Source organism: Lemur catta, chromosome 3 (assembly GCF_020740605.2).
Source record: "Lemur catta isolate mLemCat1 chromosome 3, mLemCat1.pri, whole genome shotgun sequence".
NCBI classification, from domain to species: domain Eukaryota; kingdom Metazoa; phylum Chordata; class Mammalia; order Primates; family Lemuridae; genus Lemur; species Lemur catta.
The window spans coordinates 58,647,296-58,665,520 of NC_059130.1; the positions used below are offsets into that span (position 1 = coordinate 58,647,296).

General features: G+C 35.5%; 1 long non-coding RNA gene across 1 annotated transcript in view; it reads left to right on the forward strand.

The window, feature by feature from the left end:
- The window catches only part of LOC123635451, a 43,751-nt gene extending 34,688 nt beyond the window's left edge, over nucleotides 1-9,063 (forward strand). Inside the window, exon 5 of the long non-coding RNA XR_006734129.1 lies at nucleotides 8,758-9,063. This is a non-coding gene — a long non-coding RNA (uncharacterized LOC123635451). The remainder of the gene's footprint in view (nucleotides 1-8,757) is intronic.
- Nucleotides 9,064-18,225: the final 9,162 nt, after the last annotated feature.

The window sequence follows — 18,225 nt, forward strand, 5'->3', positions numbered from 1 at the left end:
CCATCTGTGAACCAGGCTGGGGTCTTCTGTTCCTCTGTCAGCTGATTGTAGAGAACTCCCCACGATGCCATAGGTGCAGGCTGGGAGAAAGAAGGCAGTGTCTCATGAAGCTTATTCTCTGTTTTCTTTGTTTTGATTTCTGTATGTAATTCCACTGTTATTGAAAAAGATTTGCAATTTTGTTCTCATTGTTACTTTTGTAATTATAGCTTCATTTAATATTCTTATTTTTTCATATCTTTAGATACTGCCTATTAGTTCCCTTATATGAGCAATGATAAAATTAGGATCTTTCCTATTTTTCCTCCTTTCCCTACCTCATCTATCACCTAGCTTTAGAATTTACCTTTGTATTCTGAAATATTTATACAGAAATTACTTAATGTGTCATTTAAAAATGATATCCTTTTACTCCAGATACTACACATGAGGGAATCAGTGTATTTTCCTCTCACTTTCTTTCCCACTCCTCTTCCAAATTTTTAAATGGTACAATTTCTACCATGTTAGAGCACACAATATTTATATTCTCTTATGTCACTCTAATATTCACTTTTTTAGCCTGAGTTCTACATTTTACACATGAACCTGTATTTTTATCATGAATTTTTAAGTTATTTATGGATGAAATTATGAGAATAATTTGTAGATATTTAGTTATATATCATCTTTAAGCAAAATTAAGCAAAAACATCAGGAAATTATAAACTCAGTAAAATAAGATTGAACTCTTAAATCTAATGATTTGAGAAGAAAGATGGACTAAAACATTTTTCTGGCAAAAATCCTTTTCATTTGGCCTTTTCTGTTCTCTTTCCAACATCCAAAAAAAAAAAAAGTCAACTGAGAAATCAAAAAGCAGCTATACTGTGTCATCAAATCCATGTTAAATCCACATATGGTTTGAAAATATTTGAGACCTAGCCATATATAAGCAAAGGCAGATGCTTAACTTTTTTTTTTAGTTGATAGTATCAGTGTTATTAACTCTGTTAGATGATATTGGAAGTACTCTCAGTTCTACCCACTAGAATATACCATTGTAACTTAACAAACCACAGGATTGATATCCCTTCCACCTTTCAGATCCTAAGAGCTAGCCTACAGTTCACTGGTCTTGAGTGGCCTTCAAGTGCTTTAAGAATGTTCTTCCAGAGCCCATTCCAACCCTAATCTTGTTCTTTGGTACTTCTGGAGCTGGTCTAGCATCCAAGTGGAAGAGTGTGAGCCAAAGGTTTCTAAATGTTCCACGCATCCCAGAATGGTTGTCTTAATTTTGTTGATGTGCTGAGAGTTGGGGCAAGGAAGGAAGTCCTGGGTTTATTGATTATCTCTATTTTTTGCATAAGTCACTTCACCTTTCTTAGCTCTTAAAATATGAATAATAATGTCTTCCTTGCGAGTTTCATTTGGATGTGAGGGCTAAATGAGCAATGCATGTGAAAGTAGTTTATAAGCTGTACAGTACTAAACCAATAGGAAAATGGCATTATTTAATTTTGTTTGGTGGCAGGTAAAGGGGAGGAAAAGCACAAAACCAAGTCTCAGTGATAGAAATAAGTGGAAGAGAACACATGGTCAGATTCTAAAAATGTTTTTAATTTTCTTTATGCAGCTCCATACTGCCACATGCTAAATGCCTAAGTCCTCATTATGATCCATCAGAGCTGACAGGTGTAGCTTGACATTTTTCTGCACACCTAGCCTGGAGAGAATATCCATGCCAACCACATTCTTGGACTTGCTTTCCCAAATGACTTTTTACCAACACATTGGCACCAGCTGGGGCTACACAAACGCACAAAGCAGCCGTATTTAAATGCTTTAAAATCTAGTGAATAAGTGACTTGTATGCAACTTCTGGCTAAAAAAGAAAAAAAAAATCTAGTGAATAAGGATTTTATTGGTGCTAACAAAACTATTGCCAAATGGGACAAACTTTTGAACAAATTTTTAAACACAATAGTGATTAAAAGCTTCTGAATAGATATTTTTGGTCGTGTGAATTTTGATAGCTTGATTTTAATCAGTATGTCTTTGTAATCTTGACTCTGATTTTCAAAACCAACTAGATTATTATTCAAATAGGCCTAACGGGGGAAATTTTTCTGTTGCATTGGACTTGTTCTATAATGATCAGCCTTTATACATCTGCTAAATTTCTGAGAACATGCCTCTTAGTGGACAACCCCTCTGTTCCCCATTAAAGATTCTCTGAACTTATGTTTTAGAAACAGGCTTAATGTATGCAAACTAGATCACAGGCACTGATTTGGAGATTGCAAATAGAAACTGGGAGTCCTGCAGAATTTTAGCCTTTTACATTACTCTTCAGATCATTCATAGGTTGTAAGGGTGGCACAAGAAATCTTCTAGCTTCCAAGGCTTTTAAGGTCTTTGGGCTACCAGTTCCTAGACATTTCCATGAACCACACATGAAGGAAACAAAGGCAACTTAGACTGAGTATTCATTCATTTTCTATAATTAAATTTATAGATGAGAATATTTGGTAACACTGCATTTACTACAATGAGTCAGTGTACTAAGTACTTGGCATACATTATTTTATGTTATCTCATAATAATCCTATGAGATGAGTATAATTACTCCATTTTATCCATCAGGTAACCAAGTACAGAAAGCTCAAGGACCTTGTTGAGGTCTATCCACAAAGCTCATGTTCTTAATCATGATACCCCTAAATTTTTTCACATAAGCATGCTATCTATTTTATTAATTTTGGCTTTGTAATATTGTAGCATGGAAGAACTTCATCACTTTTCTTTCAAAAATTTAAGAACAATAAAGACTTGAGTAAATACATATGGACAATGTGGACATTTGGAGAACAAATGTTGATTTTCAGACTTCCTATTGATATTTTACTTGAAGAATTCTTTTGAAAAAATGTATGTATATATTCATCCACTGGAACTGGCATTAGGCCAAAGTTGAACTCTTCTGATATCCAGGGAATGATGACATCTATTTCAGACACAAATATGCTGAAGTCAGGATAATATCCAACATGAAAAATGTGGGAAAAGCACCATCCCAAGTTTGTGCTGACCCAAGGCAGTTGTTTATTGTCACGCCATCAAACCAAACTCATTCCTCCTGGAAATGCAATCGATTCTTTAGGTGCAGAGAATTTTAAAAACCTGCATTTGAACATTAGTAGCCTCTCAGAGGATCTGGGAACTCTCAATTTGCTCACAACTCACGCAATGATGGTTATTTTGGTCCCTGGATGAGCTCACCCATTTCTGATCTTGCTCTATTGAGTGTAACTTGAGTTTGAAAACTAATGTTGCTTTTACTAATTTTGTATTTGAAAGGGACACAAATTAGTAATTAATGTTTTGTTAATTTTTGTCTATTCCCATGTAATCTTTTTGGCTTGAAATAAAATTTCCTGTAGGTACTTAATTTGATTTGATTGACTATGTATTATCAGTTCAGTATAGACATCTGTTAAAGTTCACTAGTTACATGGCTATATGCAGACATATTGTTGCTCAAGCTGAGCGTATTTGAAAGTAAGACAGTGGCTCAATAAATTATGATACATTCAGTTAGATAATTTCTTTCTTAAAGTAGATATGAGAGGTATTTCTATGTTCCATTAACATATGCATGTTAAATGTAAGGCTTATATGACTTGTCCAGATGGGGATCGATTTCTCTAATGATTAAAATATGATTACATTTCAATGGGTACTTTCTATGCTGTTTGTGTTAAATAGTATTTCGGTTATCCAAGTTCTAGATAAGTCATCTTACCCTTATAATTTTGGAAATATAAGGGATTCCATCATTTAAAAAAATTAGAAAGAAGTACTTGAATTCCAATACGTTTTTAAAATTATAGTATAATTAAGTCTTAGGCAGACATATACTATTTCTGGCAACAGCCAATGACTATGTATACCAAAAGCAATACAGTACATGAAATCTGGATTTTTTGTTGTTGTTAAAGGGCATGGTTTGAGAGACTTATCCTGATAAATTATTAATTTCTGCAATGTTCCGTGCACACCATCCCCTTCTCAGAGGACTAAGAAATGTGGAGAGTTAGGAGGTAGAACCTTTAAGCAGGAAGTTGGCTCCTTTCTAAAAATCTTCGGTATTGTAAGTAGTCTCTGTGACAGATAGTGCCATTTCTTCTGAGCTGATCCTATCAACGTGGCATTCCTCCTGGACAAGATAAAGATGAGCTAAAGGTACAGAAGCCCCATAGACCAGGCTTTTGCCACCATATATGTTTCACAGAATTGCAGCTCAGGTCAAGATATGTCACTGGAAAAGAACTTTATAACTCTCAATAACTGTGAGCAGTATTAGAGAAAAAAAAAATATATATATATATATGCCATAGGGCTGTTTGAGAACGGAGTAACACAAAGCATGAAAATAAAACATGCTTGAACAAAGCATGAAAATACTTACAGCGCCTGACATATTTCAAGCCTTCACTAAATGTTAGCTATTCTTTATATTTTTATTGAAGACATACACACTGTGGCTCAGAATGTGAAATTCTTGTTCTTGCCAGAAACAGTCAAACTGAGAATAATAATTTTTTTGATTGGTCATGTGTCATATTTGCTCTGGGGGAAAAGTTTCACAACACTGCATTGGTACATTAACAGCAACAACAAACCCAAAGAAGCAAAATGCACAAAATTTTTAGTCATGAGGCATATTTTCAACATATTTGAATGAATGAGTCACTTGTTTGTTATCAATAAACTTATAATTTATCTCACCTTTCATTGCCTTTTCTCTAGAGAATAGCTGCAGAAAGTTGTTTTTTTCTTTAAAGTTCACTTTCAATTTACATTCTAAAACTGTAAATAGATAGAAGAATGAAACGGTAAAAATCCACAAGCCCCCTCGGTGTGTTCAGATAAAAGGAATAATTGGGCAGTGGGAAGCTGTGGTGATTTGGGGGAATATGAAGCGTATTTCTGACCATTAAGTTTGCTAAAAGCTCACAGATTGCCAAGAGTTTATCAGGAAGCCAATATAATTATTATCTTTCTTGATATTCTCTTAACTTTTGAGGAAGGACTGGCACATTGTATTTAGTACCATGAGATCCATAGTCCTTTAATAAAATATGGTTCCTAATTTCAAAGCACTCTTATTTCTACTGACATGATCATGAGACATTTATTTTATACTCACAGTCTATGAGGCACCATGCTAGACTTTGCAGTGACTGGGAGGAACTTGGACGGATCCTTGTCCTGTAAAGGCTTATTATCTAGTTGGAAGAATAGGGCATCTACAAGTTCAAGACTGAGTTCTTTAGGACATTTTTACTATAGGCTGACTGTAGGGTAAGGACACAAAATGTCATCAAAGTATTGGATCAGCTCGTACCAGTCGGATCATTGCACTCATTGTTGTACTCAAACTTTACTATCCTTTTGAATCACCCAGAGATCTTGTTAAAAAGTAGATTCTGGTTCACTGGGTCTGGGCTGCCACCTAAGATTCTCAATTTCTAACAAGCTTTCAGGTGACCTGGATGCTGCTGTTCCACAGACCACCCTTTGAGAAGAAAGTCTCTAGAGCAGTGATTCTCAAACTGACTGCTTATGAGAATCACCTGAGAAACTGAAAAATCTTGATATTTCCAACCCTTTCCAAAGGTGGGGAATTCCCCATCCGACCCCACACAAGAGTCCGGGAGCTTTTATCCCTCCTCAGGCTTTCTGGCCACAATGAATAGGGGTTAAGAGTAAGCCCCACAAGCCTGGAGTAAGATTGCTCCTCTCCAGGCATGGCAATTTTACATGAAGAAAAGAAAAGATGGACAGGAATCCATGTCATCGGAATCATGCAGCCGCTCCAAAATGTTCCAAGTATTCCTCCAAGTCACGTTAATAGACGAAGGTTCTGTGGTATTTCCTAAGTATTTTTTAATGGAGTTTAAAAGAAAGTATATTTGTCTGAGTTTTCCACATTGGACCAACATATCTATTTATGCCAGTCTGTTTCTGATACATTGGTAGGTTTTAATTAATGTTAGGGATGCTACTCACCTAAGGATAAATATTAGCTGGGAACATAGGGAATGAAAGGTTTCAATCACTTGTGTGTCAGCTAATAAGATATTTTACAAGATACAAAGGCAGATACATTTCTGTAGTTGCACTTTCTTCCTTGAATTTTTGTTTTGAAAATTGTAGTTCTTCAGAAAAGTTGAAAAATTAGTAAAATAAAACTTTTACGCCCTTCACCTAGATTCACTACTTTTATATACTTTGTTGTATCTTCCACTTTTGTTGTTATTATTGAATCACTAAAAGAAGTAGACATCCTGGCACCTCATCCCAAAATACTTCAGCATGTGTCATCTAAGAACAAAGACATTTTCTTAAATAACTGTAATAACATTATCATGAACAAGAAATTCAGTTACAATCCAAATTTCTTATATTGAAACCAAAACATCTTTTATGGCTGTCTTTTCTATCTTGATATAGATTTTAAAAGAAACTCCTGTTGAGTTATAAGGATAGCTTTCTTCAGTCAAACTAGTTAAATATCAATAAACCATGTAAGTTAATGGTAATTCTTAAAGTGCTGTATTTCTACCATTTGTTTTGTGGAGTTAAAATCTTTATGCTATTTTATCAAATTTACCAAAAATAATACTGCAGTTAAGATACAGTAACATTGTACTGGATCAAGTAATATTTATTTAGGGACTTCTTACCTTGGGCCAATTTATCAGTACCATGGAAGACAGGAAATTACATATTTAGAATATTGAATAGTTGTAGTGTTGACTTCTTTTGTATTAGTAGCTTCTAATCTTACCTGAAGACGCCAGACTTATAGATGCTGAAGTTAGTGAGGTCAGGTAAAATGGATGTCTCTCTTTTCTAAGCAGTTTTATTTTATGGTTGATTGGTTTATCTTCCTAGCTACATGTGAAATATTTTTAATGCTATTCCACCAAGTCTTTTCAATAGCTTCTTTAAGCTGTTGACCATTTAGCTAATGATAGTGAAATGATATGTAAAAATGTAATCTTAGAAATTGAGGTTTTCCTTTGTTTATTTTCTTTAGAAAATATATTAGGCTGATAAAATATGTTGCTTCCCAAGATATTAATATTTCCTTTCAGAACACTTATTTGATCCAATCTTTCACCAACCATATCTCTCCCAAACCTTTCCACTATGCCTTTGGAACACATATTTCATCATGCTTTGTTGCTAATGGGCTTATAATAACTACCTCAGGTTGTTAAAAGGATTTAATGAGACAATGCATATAACATACTTACCACAGTGCCTGGGACATATTCATCATTCAATAGATGTCAGCCATTTACTTTAATAATAACCTTTATTATTGCTACAACTACTATTATTATTTTAGTTAAGTATTCCAGGCAAAAAGGATATATACAAAGATGGTGAGGGTGAGAGGCCAGTGGGGTGGCTTGGGGAGAGCATGTACACAGTGGTGCAGGACTGGATTCACCTTTTTCAATAACTATACCTATGGTTTATACTGTGTTTGCCAAGTTTTAATATTATAGTTACGCTTGCTTCCTAAAACGAATCAGAAAGCTTGCTATCTTTTTCTATGTGTTTGAATAACACAAATATTTAATATAAATATTACCTATTTTAAGGGTAAAATATAACCCAATTACAGAACTATCTTGCCTTGGTACATGTTCATGTGGCTTATCTTTTTTTGTAAGTGAATGATCTTTGTTACCTTTCCAATCTAGTTTATAGTTATGAGTCTTTTTAGGGTTTTTTTAAACCTTCTTGGATCAATTTTGGCATTTTATACTTTATAAGAAACATATAGTTCTTGCAGATTTTTAAATTATACAGAAACCTAATATTCTCTTATAGTACTTTTAATCTATTCAGTATCTATGGTATCTTTCTCATTGCTCACCTCTCATGTTTTTGTTTTCTCTTCCCTTTAATAAGACTAACTGGGTCTTTCAGTTTTTAATTCTTTTTTGTCTTTTTTGTTAGTTTCTATTTATTTTATTATTTTAATCTTTTATCTTTATTGATTTGTGTCTCCGACTATCTTTTGGTTTGTTTTGGTATTCTTTTCCTAATATTCCAAGTCAAATGACTTAATTTTAGTCTTTATTTTTAATAATAAAAATATTGAAGAAGTAAGTTTTTCTCTGAATTTTGCCTTAGTTATATCTCAGATATTTTAATATAAAGTGGTCTTTTTGTTATTTTCTAAATAGTTATTTTTTACTTTGGTCTAAGTTTATTTTGAATGTTTCTTAATTTCTGATAGTAAAGTTTTTACTCCTTTTTAAATTGTTGATATCTAGTTTTGTTGGATTGTAATCATAAAACAAGGCTTGGAAAAATTCCTGTTTTCTGGAATGTATTAAGTTTCTTTGTAGCCAAATATACATCCAAATATGATGATTAGAGGAATAATGTGTGTTTTTTGTTTGTAAGATACATATTAATATTTCTATAAATATAGATATATATTAGATATATACATACATTATGTTTCTAAAGTTGCCCTCATTTTCTAAGAGTGCTAATGTTGCTTGCCACAAAAAATAGTGTATTATCTCTTTTTTGTGAATTGTACCTTTTGTCATTCTGTAAGATCTCTCTTTTTCCTTGAATTCTTATTTATTCTAAATATTACTATTGTGGCTTTGTTTTCTTTTTGTATATATATTCCTGGTATGTATTTAATAGTCATTTATTTTTGTCCCTTCTTTTTAGGTGTGTTTCTTATTGCTGTAACAACATTGAGCAGTTAGGGAGCAGACGTGCCTCTCTGGGGGAACTCACAAGTGTCCACTGGCCTAGCATTCGTACTGAACCACAGAAGTTGTGGTCTCTGTCCCAGGCTTCAGCCAAAGGCAAATCTTCCCTGTGACTGGTCCTTTTGTTGTCACCTGAGGCCACAGAGAATACACTGAACCTGTTCAGTTCTTAAAGATATCTGGAGAATGCAGTCTCAGACTGATTGTTTGAGAATTGCCAGCATGTTCCAGAGATTCTTTAGATGTATTGTTGCATGGAGTAAAGTAGGGTCAGGAGATGTGTGCCAAGGTCAAGGTCTTCTCTTATGTTTTAAAAATATTCACATTTCGGGTTTGGCTTCTTCTAAAGAGTAGCTTGTATATGTACAGAGGGCCTATCACAGAACTATAGTGTTGGTTCACTAAGATGCTGTCACCTTAATATTTACCCAAAGTTATCTAATGGCTTTAAAGGGAAGAAAAGATGGCAAAGACTATTTCAGAAGCCTAAACCCAGTCAACCAAGGAGATGTTGCTATTGGTGCTCAGACTATTTCGCTTGTGAGGTTCCTTATTTCCTTAAGTCATAAAGATTAAAATTTAATCACATTTGAGACTCCATAAATGGGCCCCATGTGGCTTTCCTCTTTCCTTTGAGCTTGATGCACTTTCACTGGCTCCTGAGTCCTACATATCTGACAATTGCTTCAGACCTCAGACATGCTTGAATTATTTTATGCAAATCATTTGAAGAGACAGAGTATCAACTGTTCTTTATTAGGTTTCCTTGTAAACTGGTTTCTAATTTATCCAATACTTTTTATTTATCCAATTGGTGTCTAGGTCCTACTATAGATTCTTTGGAAGTAAAGAAATAAAGGTCATATCTGTAGCCATTTTGTTAAAATGAGATTTTTTTTTCATATTCTATTGTAAAATAAAATTCCTTTGTTTTTTCAGAATTTCATTTCATAAAAATCATTATCCAGGAATTATTCTATCAAGCAGCATTATTTAATGATAGATACATAACCTTAAAACAACAGGAACTTTGCTAAGAGATGGCTGCATTTATATATACATTAGATAAATAGGACTCTCCCCTAACCTGCCCTATTGTAATCCCTTAAATAGAATAGGACTTCTTTTTTTTTGTCTATAATTTTTTGGTTTAAATATTTAATGGGCTGTTGTTTGTTTTGTTTTGCTTTACTTTCATGGAATCATTGAGATCTTACATCAAAGATATCATCTAAGATAAAAGTTTTATTTTATTTTTAACTGAACCACACTGAAAGAACAAATGCAAATTAAAGTAGGTAGCGTTAGACTAAATTAAAAGTATACTGAATTACTGACTGTCTTGGAAATTTTTTTAACTGCATGATTTAGTCAAACAAAATCATTAGCTCTCTTTTTTTCAAAGTAAACAACCTCTACATATAAATTACACTGAGCGATGTCTGTGATTATGAAGTATAAATAGAATTTTGATAGCACGTACTCACAAATACTCAAAAACGTAGGTTAATACGCAATACTCTTTCATTTGGTAGTTGGAAATTGAGACCTGGCAGGAGTGATAAATATTGGAATTAGGGTCTTGCAGAGCACGGAGAACATTTAATCTTCTATTTAGGATTTGAAACACAGTAAAGCAGCCACGTTTCACTGTCCAGATTAATGCTCACTCCTGCATGTCGTGCCACCAAAAGAGAAGCAGCAGCAGACATAGCAGCCACTGTAAAGAGGAAGGTGACACACTGAGGCAACGCGGAGCTGGCATGGGGCAATTCAGTGCAGCTATTGGCTTGGCCTTGGGAACCACTGGCCTGGTGTGATGCCTCAAATGCATGAGTAGCACCAAAAAGGAGCTGGATTTCTGCATGAAAATAATTTATATCAAAGGACCTTCCAAGAACAGCATTATTTTAATGGATGTTTGGCCTCTGATTTCATCCTTTCTCTCTTTCACTTCAAAGAACTTAAAAAAATAAAAGTGCCTGGAGTTTGTACTTACCACAATACCCAGAGACAGACAAGCCACAAAGACCATTCTATAGATGGCACGAGCCTGGTGCCAGGCACATGGAGGTGCTCAATAATGGTAGCCATTAAATAACGGGAAAATAGGGTAGCTGTACGGGCAGGTCTCAAGAGCTGGTGCCAACCTAAGATTTTCCATTTATACTAGAATTAGTTTTGCTAACTGAATTCTCATAGGTAGAAATGAAATCTGCATACTTGCCTGAGTTTTACAATCAAGTCTTTCAGAAACATCAGCCATTCACCTCTCTGGGCCTCAGTCTCTTCAGTGTTTATTAAAACTCCCCACCCCACGGTGCTCTCTGACTCTTGCTCCACGTGCCTGCCACAGATCACTGTTTCCACTTTCACCACTCAGTACTGGCCTCTGCTCTCACTCCCATGGCCCTTGCCTGTGACAAACTAGTGGTCAAATCCTTATCTTTCTTGATCTCTTTGCAGCGGTCGACACAGGGAATACTCCTTCTGACTCAAAAGTCTTTCTATCTTGGTTTCCATGACAGCTCTGGCTACTCCTTCCCAGACTTTTCCAAAGGTTCCTCCTCCTCCTCTTGACTCTGAATGTTCTGTCCTCAGCTCTCTCCTCATTCTACACTCTTTCTCTTTGCAATCTCATCCATTCCCATGACTTCAACTACCACATGCATGCTGATAAGTCATAAATCTCTTTATTTAGCAACAAGAGAACTCCAAATCTTGACATCCAAACTCTTGGTCAACACCTACAATTGATGTATCAGAGGCACCTCCAGCTTACGTGTACAAAATGGAACTCACATCTCCTTTAGACTGACTCCTTTTCTACCCATTTGCTTAAGCCAAAATCGTGTAGCTTTTCTTGTGTCCAATAACACTTTGTAAATAACCTTATTAAAACACTTATTACCCTATATTTTAATTGTCTTTTTTCTTATCTGTCTTCCTTATGAAGACTGTTATCATTGTTGCCCAAATGCCTAGCACAAATCATTAAATGACCTGGTATACAGAAATGCTGGATAATGTCCAAAACTAGCTGGGTTATAGTCAATTTAAATTAAAACACTAAAATATCCACTGGAAATTCAAAGTAATCTTTAACTTTAATTTTAATGATGAAATTGGTAGATTTAGCTTATTATACAAGTAATGGATTTCTTTGCACTTAGTTTTTGTTAGGTATTAAACATTTAAAAAATCAACTTTAAGTATAATTTACATCCAATAAAATGCACCCATTGTAAGTGTACAAATATACACACTCATCAATCAAGACACAGAACTGCAGCATCAACAATTCATTGAATGTTGAAGATACAACCATGAACGAGATAGGATATGTACTATTACTAGCTCTTGTGAAGTTTACATTCTAGAATGAAAAATCCAGACAATAAAATAAGATATAGAACATTTCCCTCACTCCAAATATTTTCCTCTCCCTTCCATCCACACCTGGCCCTAGGCAGCTAGTGGTCTGCTTTTTGTTCATATATTAGTATTGTCTGTTCTAGAATTTCATATGAGTGGAATTAAACAGTATGTATTCATTTATATCAGCCTTCTTTGGCTCGATATGGTATTTTTAAAAATATATCCATATTTCTGTACATATAAATAGTTCATCCTTTTATATTGCTGAGTAGTATTCCATTGCAGGGATATACCACAATTTTTCCATTTACCTGTTGGTAGACATTTGGGTCATTTCCAGTTCTGAGTTATTATGAATATAGCTACTATGAACATTAATATACAAGTCCTGTGTAAACATATGCTTTCTTTTGTTTTCAGTAATAACATTACAGTAGATTTGCTGGGTCATATGGTAAGCATCTGTTTAATTTTATAAGGAACATCCAAACTGTTTTCCAAGGTGTTTATACCATTTTACATTCCAACTAGCAATGTATGAGAAGTACAGATGGCCTACATTGTCTTCTATACTTAGTATTTATCAGTCTTTTTGATTTTAGCCATTCTACTGGGTAGGTAGTAGTATTTTGAGATTTAATTTGAATTTTCATTGTGGTTAATGGTGTTTAGGATGGTCATTTATTACGATGTTTGGTATTAACTGGTTACTATTAACTTAACTTGTATTAGATGTTACTTTACTGACAAGCTAAACATGAGCTAGAATATCACCAGTTGTGATGCAATAGCAATATTATAGCCTTGGAGTCAAAATTGAATTTAGATATTTACTGCCACTTACTAGCTATGACTCTGGGCAGGTTATCCTTAGCCTTATAAAATAGAGCTAATAATACTGATACCCTAGGATTGTTTTATGATTTTAGAATAATAACCATAGAGCTCCTAGTGCAGTGCCTGAGAGGAGTTCAATAAGTGATAGCAGTTATGACAAACATAATTATTTTATAAGTACTCATAATGAAAAGATATAAACTGGCAAATTGTACTATTTAAGTAAAGAATATATGCTAATCAAAATAAAAACACCAAATGCAGTTGATTTCTAAAAGTAAGTATGTTGCTGGAAAGGATTGTTACAATTCATGTAAGACTAGCATTATGAGCATTTTATATAAAGACCACAGAGACTCTCAAACAAATTAGCAAACTATTTATAAAAAAATACAACCCCCAAATTTCTATGTATGCTTGGCATTCACTTTGACTAAACATCGTGTCTTAGATTATGGTGGCTTCAGCCTTCAGACCTCTTGCTCAGGCTCCTTTTTGTCACTGTCTCAGAGAGAGCTGCTCTGATCTCTGAAAAACAGTGGCTCAGCCTGCCACCACCAGACTCCACTACCCTGAATTATTGTCTTCAAGCTCAAAACTATATTTGACTTTTCATTTACTTACTATTAAATATTAAATGCATGATAATATTGGATTATTTACAAAAATAATTTATTTTATTGTCTGGATTTTTCATTCTGGAATGTAAACTTCACAAGAGCTAGTAATAGTACATACCCTATCTCATTCATCGCTGTATCTTCAGCATTCAATGAATTGTTGATGCTGAGGCTACAGCCATGTGAAGGTGTTCAATAAATATCTGATGAATGAATAATCAATCAGTTAAAAACAGCAGGCACAAAGTCTCTGAGATATGAAAAATCACGGCCTGTCCCAGGAACTGCAAGTTGTTGAATATAAGGGCTATGTGCTAAGGACAATAACAACAGCATTCACTTAGCACTTCTTTGTCTGGTTATGCTAAGACTTTTACTTATCATATCTCATTGAACCCCCATGACAACCTTGTGAAATCAGTACAATTATTATCTCAACTTTATGGGTGTGGAGGCTGAAGCTCAGAGAGATTAAGGACAAACACCAGTCAATGACAGAACCCAGACAGACACACTCCCAGACCACTAGAAAGGCTCTTGGAAGGAGTTTGAACTCTATCTTGTGGGCTATGACAGGACATTGGAGATTGTTAGGCAAGGGAGTAATGAGAGCAGATTTGTGTTGATTTGTGTTTTAGGGAAATCATTAGGGGAGTTGTATAGAGAATAGAGTAGAAAAGGACAAAAGAGAAGTCAGGGAGCTCAGTGAGGAAGCTATTAAAACACTCCCCGCAAAAGATCATGGCAGTGGCACCAAGTAGGGCAGGAGGGGTTGCATTTAAAGGATTTCCCAGGAGGCAGATAGAACTTAGGGAACAACCGGATGTGGGTGTAAAAGAGGGGAGGTGCTGAAGGGTGACTCGGGATGGATGTGTAGTTTAGATGTCTTGCATCCTTCACATACTTCCAGTCCCAATATTTGTCATGGGATTCCCAAAGCCAGGCTACTCATGCCTGTAGTTCCTCTGTGACCTGGGAATGCCTGAGAATCAGCACACTTATGTGTTTGGGCTGTTGGTAATGACCAAGATCATGTTGCACCATGAATATGAAGTACAAATATGGAAATAAATCAGGGACAAATAGTTTTCTTCCATTATAGTTTGACCTTGTGGACCCAATTGTGTTAACTCTGATGTTGCAGAGGTTAACATTTCAAGTATTATTCCTCTTCAGTGAAACTAAGGCAGAGGTTAGGTTTCTGGACTGAGTGTGTGTGTGTGTGTGTGTGTGTGTGTGTGTGTGTGTCTTATTTCATTTTATTTTCAAGTGGTTTTGTTGGTAGATTTTATAAAAAGCTGCATTACATATTCAACTAGTTGATTGTTCCTTAGTAACTTACTCATTCTACACAGCCCATATTTCATCCAGTCAGACTTCTGAGAGGGAACTGAGCCCTTTCAAGGGTCTGTGTTGTGGTGTGCTCAACAATGTACTTCTGGCAACTCTGTGGGTAGGAGTTCAACTCCTTACAGCTGTAGCCTCCCTGCTGTTCCTCATAAAGGGTCATTGCTTTGTTGCCCCCTGAAGGCTTTCTTAGAAGATACTTCTGAGGCTTTGCTCAGCCCCAGAGGGGTTTCAGGTTCTTAAACAAAAATCAAGGGAGTCTACTAATAAGCCAGATTATCTGACAGACAACTCAACAATACAAATTCTGGGCAAGTAGACCCTGAAACTGAACTCTTTTCTCTTTAAGTTGTTTTTATTGTCTCCATCCAGTTAGATGGTTGAAGGGAAATGCTAACCAACAAATAATGGTTTCCAAAGGAAACCTCCCAGTTCAATGAAAGAGTGTCTTCTTTACTATGGGAGATGCCGTGTCATAAGTGGGTGTTTTGTACTCAGTTGAATAAAGAAAAATAGGTCGGTCTTAAAACTGTTAATGATAGAACACATGGCATAAATTATACCGTAAACTCCAAACAACTCTGAAATTATAAACATTGCTTAGTCAAGGCTTTTCTTTTAACGATGCCCTGATGTCTCTGGCATAGCCCAGGGATTTCAGTCAGTTTTTTTACTTGAAAGGAGGAATTTCTTTTCCAAAAAAAGTCTCTCTAAGAAAAGCTGTCTTCCTGGCTGACTTCATGAAACATCTTGCTCCAATGGCCTGTGTCATGTCTTGCCCAGGGCTGGGGCCAGGCGGTGTGAGATAGAAGATTAGAGGAAAGAGTCATATGATGAGGAGCAACTGCAGGCTTGGTCCTGACATGGGCAGGAGGCTGACTCAAGGCAGTGGGAACTATGACTAATGTCGGGGCTCTGAGCCAACATGCTTGAGATCTGGTAAGAGTTAGCATTTAATTCAGGAGATCTTCCTTCATTTGCCTAGAAGAGTTCTCTGGGAGTGGAGAAGCAGAAAGGTATTTTCTAAATGATAAGAATAATATTTACATCATTTACAGCTGACTTTTATTAAGCACTTATTGTATGCCAGGCACTTGGCCAAATATTTTATGTACATCATCTCATTTAATCTTAATCCTTGAGGTAGGTACTATTATTATTTTTTTATTACCACGGAAACTAGGGCTCAAAGAAGTTATATTTTGCCCAAGGTCAAAGTAGCAGGTACGGAAAACAAGGATTCTAACCCAGGCCAATCTGACTTGGGGCCTGTATAATGAACTATTGACAGCTATGTTATGCTTCTTCCATGAGGATTAATTAAGAAAGTGTGTGTAAAAGTGTTTTCGAAAGAGCAAATGCTGTAGAAGGGCTAGTGATGAGCTCTGGAGTTAGAAGAAAAGACCCATTCCACCTCTGAATAGCCCTGAATGTTAGATTTGTCAATAAGGTACTTATGCCCCAGTCTTTTACTCACAATACTGGAGATGCAATTGGAGACCAAAGACCAAAAACTAGCCCATCTTTGGTCATCATGGTGGGAGCCTTTTCTTTCAATGCCGACCTATAACAAATGTTTCACTTTCCTTGAGCCTAATTTGGCTATAGCCTCTTCATCAGAAGCATTTTTTGCATGCTGACCCCAAATTACACTTTTATTCCAGGCTTCCAGCCTGTAAATACTGCTATTGGTGAGATGGGAGAAAGGTAAGAGTATAAATGGTTTGATTCAGCACATTCTCACTGTTGGAAAAACAGATGTGTGCCTGTCCTCCAGTTAATGGAAAGGTAGTGTCATATCTATAAACTAAGACTCTTTTTGACATGAAAAGGAAAATTGAAATGAAGAGAAATATTATTTATCTAACTCCAGAGCAACATTTCCTCCTGGCCAAAAATGGATTTGGTGGTTGATCTAGCCAGCGCACCTTTCCAACCCAACAGATCCCTGCTACGTGGGGACGCTTAGTGCAAACGTTCCATGAGTCTCTGAGATCATTCATGTGGCACATCTCCCTGTGTCATACTCATTCACTTAGTGACTGCTCAGTGAGCCTGTACTCTGCCAGGTGCTATGCTGTTTGGATGGTAAACTGTTCCTGTCCAGAAGGGTCATAATATAGTGGGGAATTATAGTATAAACAAAACATTAGAATAGAATATGGAATATGCTATGAGAAAAAACTGAGTAAAGTTCAAAGGTGATGTGAGAAAGGGAACCTGTGCCTGCCTCTAACTCTGGGAAAATAGGCTACAGTCAGAGTAGCTCGTCTTTGTGTTTGCTCCACAGCAGGCTACAGAGAGGCAAGAGGTAGACAAGTTTGCTCATCATCGCTGATTCATTTCACATTCTCAGTAGCAGATTAGGACATATTGAAAACTACAGAAATAGAGATTTAAGTAAAATTTGATATTTTTACCCATCTGACTTTAGGGAATGATAAGTTGGCAGTCACAGGGCCTTCCCAGGTGGTGTGGCACAGGGAAATATCTGCCTTCCACCTTGCAGGTGGCACTGAATCCAGCACTGTGCAAATCCAAACGCTTTCATTTCACATGGCCCTGCATATTCACATACAGAGACACCTGAGGCTTTTTATGTTCTAAAGAATTATTCGTGAGAAGTGTAGAGATGTCATGAGTACAGTTTGGACTATTTTTTTTTTTACATATTTTACATTTTTATGTTTCCTGAATAAATCAAATTTAAAGAGTTTGAGTTAACTTTCTGAAAATTAAACAGAATTGCTTATATGCAAATTAAGAACTCACATCATTAGTTAAAACTAAGTATTTTGTTTTGTCTTAAATTTGAAATTACACTGACAATGATTTCCATTTAACTCTAAAACCATTAAGCAAGACAACTTTCTCAAAAAAAGTTCTTAATGTAGGCTCTGAAATTAAATGTAACCATTGTCTATTTAAAATTGTTAGAATTCTACATTGCAATAATCACTTGCAAATGTAATATTTGTCAGTTACCAAAAGTTCATTGATTGAACTTTCTTGAATATGTTTTGAAATTATTACTTCAGTTCATTGATTGCAGTTTTTTCAAATATGGCTTCCAGGTAGCAATCATGATCTAATTCACTGAGGCCTGTGTAGTGTCTGCTAGTACCTAAGGAGTTCCACATGTGTCATCTCATATTCAGATTTTTTTTTTTATTTCAGCATATTATGGGGGTACAAATGTTTATGTTACATATATTGCCTATGCTCCACCCAAGTCAGAGCTT